Genomic DNA, 6,678 nt, shown 5'->3' with positions numbered 1-6,678 from the left:
TACCTGAGAAAACTTAAGGAGGGAATGATTTATTTTGGCCCACAGGTTTCAGTCCATGGTCAGCTGGCTCCATTGCTGTGGACCTGAGGCGAGGCAGAGAACATCACGGTGGAGAGGGCGTGATGGAGCAGAGATGTTCACTTCAGGGCAGCCAGGAAGCAGAGCAAGACACAGAGGGGTGGGGGACACAATCAAAGCCAAGCCCCCAGTGATCACCTCCTCCAATGAGGCCCCGCCTCCTAAGTCTCCACCACATCCCAGGAATACCAGCAAACTATGAACTGCACCCCAATGGATTGACCCCACTGCCTCCACTGACCTCACAATCCAAGTACATCCAAAAGGCCCCACTGGCTGGCAACCAGGCCTTTAATACATGAGACTTCAGGGGACATTTCAGATTCAAACTATGGCAAGCACTGTTCCCCTCAGTTACACACAGGTGCCACTACCCCATACATATGTTTTACTAATCTGTGAGTTCACCACCCCCAATATGACTGTGGCACCTGCCACCATGATGGAAACACATCAAGATATAATGTCTATATGTGGGAAACCTACATACATTTTTAACATGCTTGACAATTCCACCAAGAGATTGCCAGAGACCTGAAAAGTTTGGATCTCTTTTCTTGGGTGATCCACGAACCTGGGAACTTATGCATAGCCAGCATACATGGACTCCTTAAACTTCCACTTACATGTCTCCTTTCTACTCTCCTTCTAAAGGGCTTTATAAGTTTAGGGCAACTTATCCAAATTAAGACTCTGAAATGTTCTTGGGCTCTGGGGCTAGGTTATGTCACCAGTTCAAGCCCCAGGATGAGTTAACTAAGCTCAGGCTTAGCATAATGAAGACTCAGCCAGATGTGCGGTGGCAGAGCCTCCCTTCCCACTTGTCCCAGTCAGTCCAGTCAGGATCCAACCTCACAGGGCAGATTCCTGGGCCCAGCAGCTCACAAAGACACATTCTGAAGCTCCAATCTCTGTGAGGTGCAACCAGTGGGGCTGGTCCATGGACAGAGGATGCTGGTAGGGGCTGAGATGTGACAGCAGGCCCAGAACCTGCTCAGCTTCCTCCCACTGACATAGGGGTATAGAGTTTTTGGTTGAACATGACTGTATTCTTAGGGGATAATCCATGTTTGTGGCCACACATGTCTGGGAGCCATAAAGACCTCAGGGATCTCTACCTTCTCCTCTCCCTACTTTGTCCTCAGACCCAGGGCATCTTCCTGGGCCATACGCCTTGCCCTCAACCCCAGAGCACCCCATCAGCACTGCCCAAACTGCCTGGGCGTGTGTCATTGACCATGAGGCTTTAGCTATGCACACCTCACCCCAGCAACCTCCATGGGACCACCCTTATGGGATGGAGGAGGAGCTCATTGAAGGAGGTAGGTCATAGGGCTTACCTGAGTCCCTGTTGATGACATGACAGAGAGGGATGATCTGGAGCTAGAGTTTATGACAGTTCTTACAGCCAAACCTGTAAAAATAAAGTGTTCAGAGGCTTTTCACTGGAGCTGGGTCTACATAGTCCTCTAACCACCATCTTTCTATTGTCAAAGTGTGCCCAGGTGGCTGTGTGAGTGCCCGCATGTGTGTATGAATGTATCTTGGTGTTGCATAAATGGGGTGTGTACCTGTCTATGTCTTTGAACACACCTAAGATGTGAGTTAATGTTTTTTTGAAAGCCTGAAGGGTGCTCTTAAAACTGATTATTTGGGGGTGGGAGTCTGGGGCAGGATTTTTGTTTTAAAGCTTCTACACTGTTTGGGTTTTACAAGTGTAAATTACTGAAGGCATAAAGGGTATCTAATTTTTTTTCTAATTAGTAGACTCCTATCAACCAGCATCTCTGAGGCTCTTCCACCAGCCCTACCCCCCAGCAGCCTTGGGGTAATTCTGTAGGCCTGGAGATTTTTACCTGGAGGTTTTGGAGCAGGACAAGGGTCCTTTCCCTGGGAGACCAAGCTATGGGGTGTCTTCTGCATCTCACTTCCTGAGCGCACACCCCCGACCTCAGGGACAGGATGTGGAGTCAGATGGCAGGTGGAGATACAGAGGCAGATGGGGAGCAAGTCTCTGCCCTGGGTGGACCAGGGAGCACAGGGGCAGAGCTTGGTGGGAAGGCTGCAGCCACTCCCTCAGCCAGGACCTCAGGTTAGTGCCAGGGGCATATATAAATAAACCAAACACAACAGCTACCAAGTCTGGCAAGGCCAGTCTATGCCCTGATTCCCAGCTTCCAGGGACTTTTCAATAGTGGATGAGACTCAGCTGTCCCCCTAGTATAAAAATATGTAACACATCAACCAGGACTCACTGTTAATTAATCACTTGCCATGTGCCAGGCTTTGGGAGAGAGGGAGGCAAGCCTGTTATTATTAACACAATTAACATATTAAAAATAACAACGATGTTGGGCGAAAGAAGCCAGGTCCAAAAGAGCACATAGTGCATGATTCAGTTTCCTTAAAGTAGCAAAAAACAAGCAAAACTCATCTATGGTGGTCCTTGGAGGGACTTTTGCTGCGTGATTTCCCCTAACTCGACTGCATGGTGGGCATCTGAAGAAACTCATCTGGTTGCTCACTTATAGCTTGGCACTTTAATGTAAATAAAATACACCAATGAGCTAATATGATAATACATACCACCAGTACTAATTACAGGTCACTGTCTTCCAGTCTCTTCCTTGTAGGCAAGCTGGATTTCTCCACTGCTGTGTCTGAGAGCTGAGCTCAGGGCAGCCTCCACCTCCCACCTAGGGGTGTGTAATCATCACTATCCCCAGTTTGCAACCATGGAAACAGCAGTTCAGTTGACCCTAGGTTTTTGTTTAACTCCAAAGCTCTTCCCAGAAAGCTCTTTGGCTGTCCTAACTCTAGCCTAGAAGCTTATATCTAGGACTGGAGGCAAAGGCACAAGTCAGTACAGAGAGGCCTGAGCTGCCAGCGGTGCAAGCATACTAGGTGCCATGGTCAGGCTGTGAAGCAGCCACAGAAGAGAGGGCTGAGGCACTCCAGAAGCAGGTGATGTTGAGACTGAGCCTTAGAAAATGGGTAGGATCTAGACTAGTCACGGCTGGTGGAGTGGCTCAAGTGGAAAGAGTGCCTGCTTAGCAAGCATGAGGCCCTGAGTTCAAGCCCCAGAGCCACAGGAGAAAAAAAAAAAAAAAAAAGAGTAAACCAGAGATCTAGACCAGTGAAAACTGGAGGGAGGGTGACTTCATAGGTTGAAGAAACAGCAAAGCAAGGGTGGGAGGGAGGAACCCACAAGGTGTTGTACAAGTAGGAGTGCCCTGGTTGGGATGGAGTCCGGGAGACTGATCAGGAAGGGCGTGATTGCAGCCACATGTTGGCAATAGCAAGGCCAGGTTCTTTTGGGAACTCTGGGATTCTGGGACTAGTATTCAGCTAGGTTCAGCGATGCCAGATTCACAACAGGGGCTGAAAAAGAAACTGGCATAACAGATCTGGCGTCATCCACCTAAGCAGACAGCCTTGTGATTCCTGGAACCCAGGGTGACACAGCTTGAGATTCCCCACCCAGGTGACTCCCACAGAGACACAAAGTTGGGCAAAGATGTCAGAAACTTCCTCCAGGAACTCACAGAGTTTGAGGATGCTCTTGGGTGGTTTGAGCAGCTGACGCAGGAACACAGGGTCAAGAGGGAAGAAAATCATGAGGTTCTGAATTTCATCTCAAGTATGGCCACTGTTAGCTCTCTGCAGAGACAGTGGGCTGGGACAGAGCTTCACTTGTATTCAAGCAGCTGCTACTTCATCAATGGAGCACCTTAAAATGGATAATATCTTAACACCGGCAAGGTGGAGCATAGCTATAATCCCAGCACTCAGGAGCCTGAAGTAGAAGAATTGTGAGTTCAAGGCTAGTCTGGACTACACAGTGAGACCCAGTCACACCACAAAATAAATAACAAGGAAAGGAGGATATTTTATCTTAGACACAGGACATATGATATATATCTACAACTCTATATGTGATGTGGAATTAGTGTATTTTACCATCACATTTCATTTAAAACTATATTGTGGTAAGGATAGTGGTGGGAAGGGAGGGAAGGAAGGCGTAATAATACAAACATAAGTGTCATGATTACTCACAGTTGAGAGTCAGCAGATACTCTTTAGAGAAATAAAGGATTAAGTAACACAAAATTACAAAAACCACAAGTACAAAAATAAAGTCTCCAGAGTATCAAAATACATGCACCATAATTAAGCAAATATTTTACAACCTAAAAAAATAGAAAGTATAAGGGAAGATCACCTCATTGAGATGAAGATAGACTTGTCACATCAGTATATGCAAATTGGTGAAGAGAAATGGCTGTCAGATGGCTCTCATTCAACTGGGAGCTGGAGGCAAAAGACACTCCCAAACAGGAAGATTGAGAATGAGGGAAAAGAAAAGGATGGTGCAGGGTGATAGGCAAATGTGCACAAACAGAAAGCAGAGGTCAAATTCAAGGAAAATATTAGACAAGGCCAACATAAGCAATTGGTAATCAGAATAAAAGTCACAATCTACAATGTATCAAATTGTACACATTAAAATTTAAGCACCAAATGCTACAGAATCTGCAATCAGCAAAAGAAATGTAAGGAGGAAGAACTGAAAACACTCAATAGTAGGAAATTTTAATTAACTTCTCAAAGATCATGTGGACAAAAAATTAAGTAAGGATAGAGAAGACTGAATAATAAAATTAGAACTAGATTTAATTCATTTATATAAAACTCTCTACCATAAAAACAGAGTACACATTTGCAGATGGACAACAGTCATAAACCATTTCTTTAAAATCCAAATTATTATTATTTATTTATTTTTGGTTTGAACTCAGGGCCTCACACAGGCACTCTACCACTTGAGCTACTCCATCAGCCCTTCTTTGTGTAGGGTATTTTCAAGATAGGGTCTCACAAACCATTTGCCTTGGCTGGCCTCTAACTGTGATCCTCCTGATCTCTGTAATCCTAGCTAGGATTACAGGTATGAGCCACCTGCACTTGGCGTAAAATCCAGATTTTTTAAAAATAAAAATTCTAAAAATTAGATTCAAAATACACTACATTTTCCAATCATGAGGCAAACCAAATCAGAAACTAGTAATAGCCAGGTACCAGTGGCTCACTCACACCTGTAATCCTAGCTACTGAGAAGACAATCAAGAGTATCAGTGGTTCAAAGCCAGCTGGGGCACACAATTCACAAGACCCTATCTCGAAAATACCTACCACAAAAAAGAGCTGGCAGAGGGGCTCGAGTGGTAGCATTGAGACCGAGTTCAAACTTCAGTACTCCCCCCACCCAAAAAAAGAAGCCTAATAACAAAAGCAAAAACACTAAGACTTTACTTCCATTATAACCTGAGCTGCCAAAAAATGGGAGAAATGATACCATCTCCCCTTAATTCATTTCCCTCACAGCCCCCCACCCCAGAACTCAGGTGAATGGGAAAGGGGGAAGGTGGTAAGGACCTAAATTTTAAAACTCTTAAATTACTCTTGGGTCAGCTAGGAAATCAAGTTGAAATTTCAGAATATCTAGAAAACAACAATTGGAAACATTGTACATCTGAACCTAAGGTGAACAGCTAAAGCAGTACTTACAGGCAAATTCATAGCTTTGCTTATATTAATAAGGGTAAATGAAAATTAGTAGCTAGCTGGATAAGGGTAAAGAAACAAAACAATGGAAATAGAGGAAATAAATGTGTAAAATTATGGCTTTAGTAAAGAAGTAAATAGAATTAATCAAAAAGTTAAAATAGAGAAAAATGAACTAAAACATAAATCACTAAATGATCAAGAAAAATGAACTAAAACATAAATCACTAAATAAAATGATAAAGGGGGAGGACAGATTTTTCGTGCCTTTTAAAGGTGCCACTCTAGAGGGGGAAAACAGCCATAACCAAGATAAATCCGTAAGGTCCAATTTCGTGTCTTGTGCTTTTGGCAAAGCCCTTGTGACACCAAAATCTTCTCGTGAGATTGGGGCCTGCTGCGCTCACTAGGGTGAGCTTTGTTTGCTCAGCCATACAGTTCCTGATTCACGTGAGTTGCCTCGTGAATCCATGAAAACGACCAGTGAGAGTACAGAGAAGCTTTTTAAGAAAAAGGACAAAACTACCACGTGAGGCAGGGAGGGGTCCCCAGCAGGATGCATGCAAATTTTGGTTCTGGGGATTTTTTAACCTCTTTGCTCCTGGGATTAGCCCATTTTCAATGATAATTAGGTGTGCAGAAAGCAGCATTCTGGTTGGCTGTGCCCACAATCTTCTGATCAGACATGGTCTCACCTGTTCTCATGTAGGTCCTTCCCAGCTCCCCCTTTCCCACTCACCTGAGTTCTGGGGTGGGGGGTTGTGAGGGAAATGAGCTAAGGGGAGATAGTGTCATTTCTCCCATTTGTTGGCAGCTCAGGTTATAATGGGTTTCCTGGGGGCCCTTGTTCCTAACTACACCTGCCTGATTTCAGCTAACTAGTCTGTTTTCTCACTTGCTCTCAGGGCCCTTGGCCCCTCCAGTGCCTTGGGGAGATTGTTTGTCGCTTTGTTCAGTGCAATTCCTTACATTTGATGCGGAGTTGCACACATTTTAAGGAGCTGAGCACTGGATGCAAATGACACCTCTTCC

The 6,678-nt window shown here is 44.8% G+C and overlaps 1 long non-coding RNA gene across 1 annotated transcript; it reads right to left on the bottom strand.

Annotated features, from left to right (window-relative positions):
- Positions 1-2,124, bottom strand: LOC141421479 (uncharacterized). Its single transcript, XR_012446033.1, has 3 exons — positions 1,935-2,124; positions 1,419-1,492; positions 1-83 (listed from the first exon to the last, which is right to left on the bottom strand). It is a non-coding gene; the product is annotated as an uncharacterized lncRNA (long non-coding RNA).
- Between the last annotated feature and the right edge of the window lie 4,554 nt (positions 2,125-6,678).

The sequence above is a fragment of the Castor canadensis genome, chromosome 3 (assembly GCF_047511655.1).
Source record: "Castor canadensis chromosome 3, mCasCan1.hap1v2, whole genome shotgun sequence".
In the NCBI taxonomy this organism is placed as follows: domain Eukaryota; kingdom Metazoa; phylum Chordata; class Mammalia; order Rodentia; family Castoridae; genus Castor; species Castor canadensis.
The sequence above is the reverse complement of the archived record's forward strand: the minus strand, read 5'-3'. Positions and strand labels throughout refer to the sequence as shown.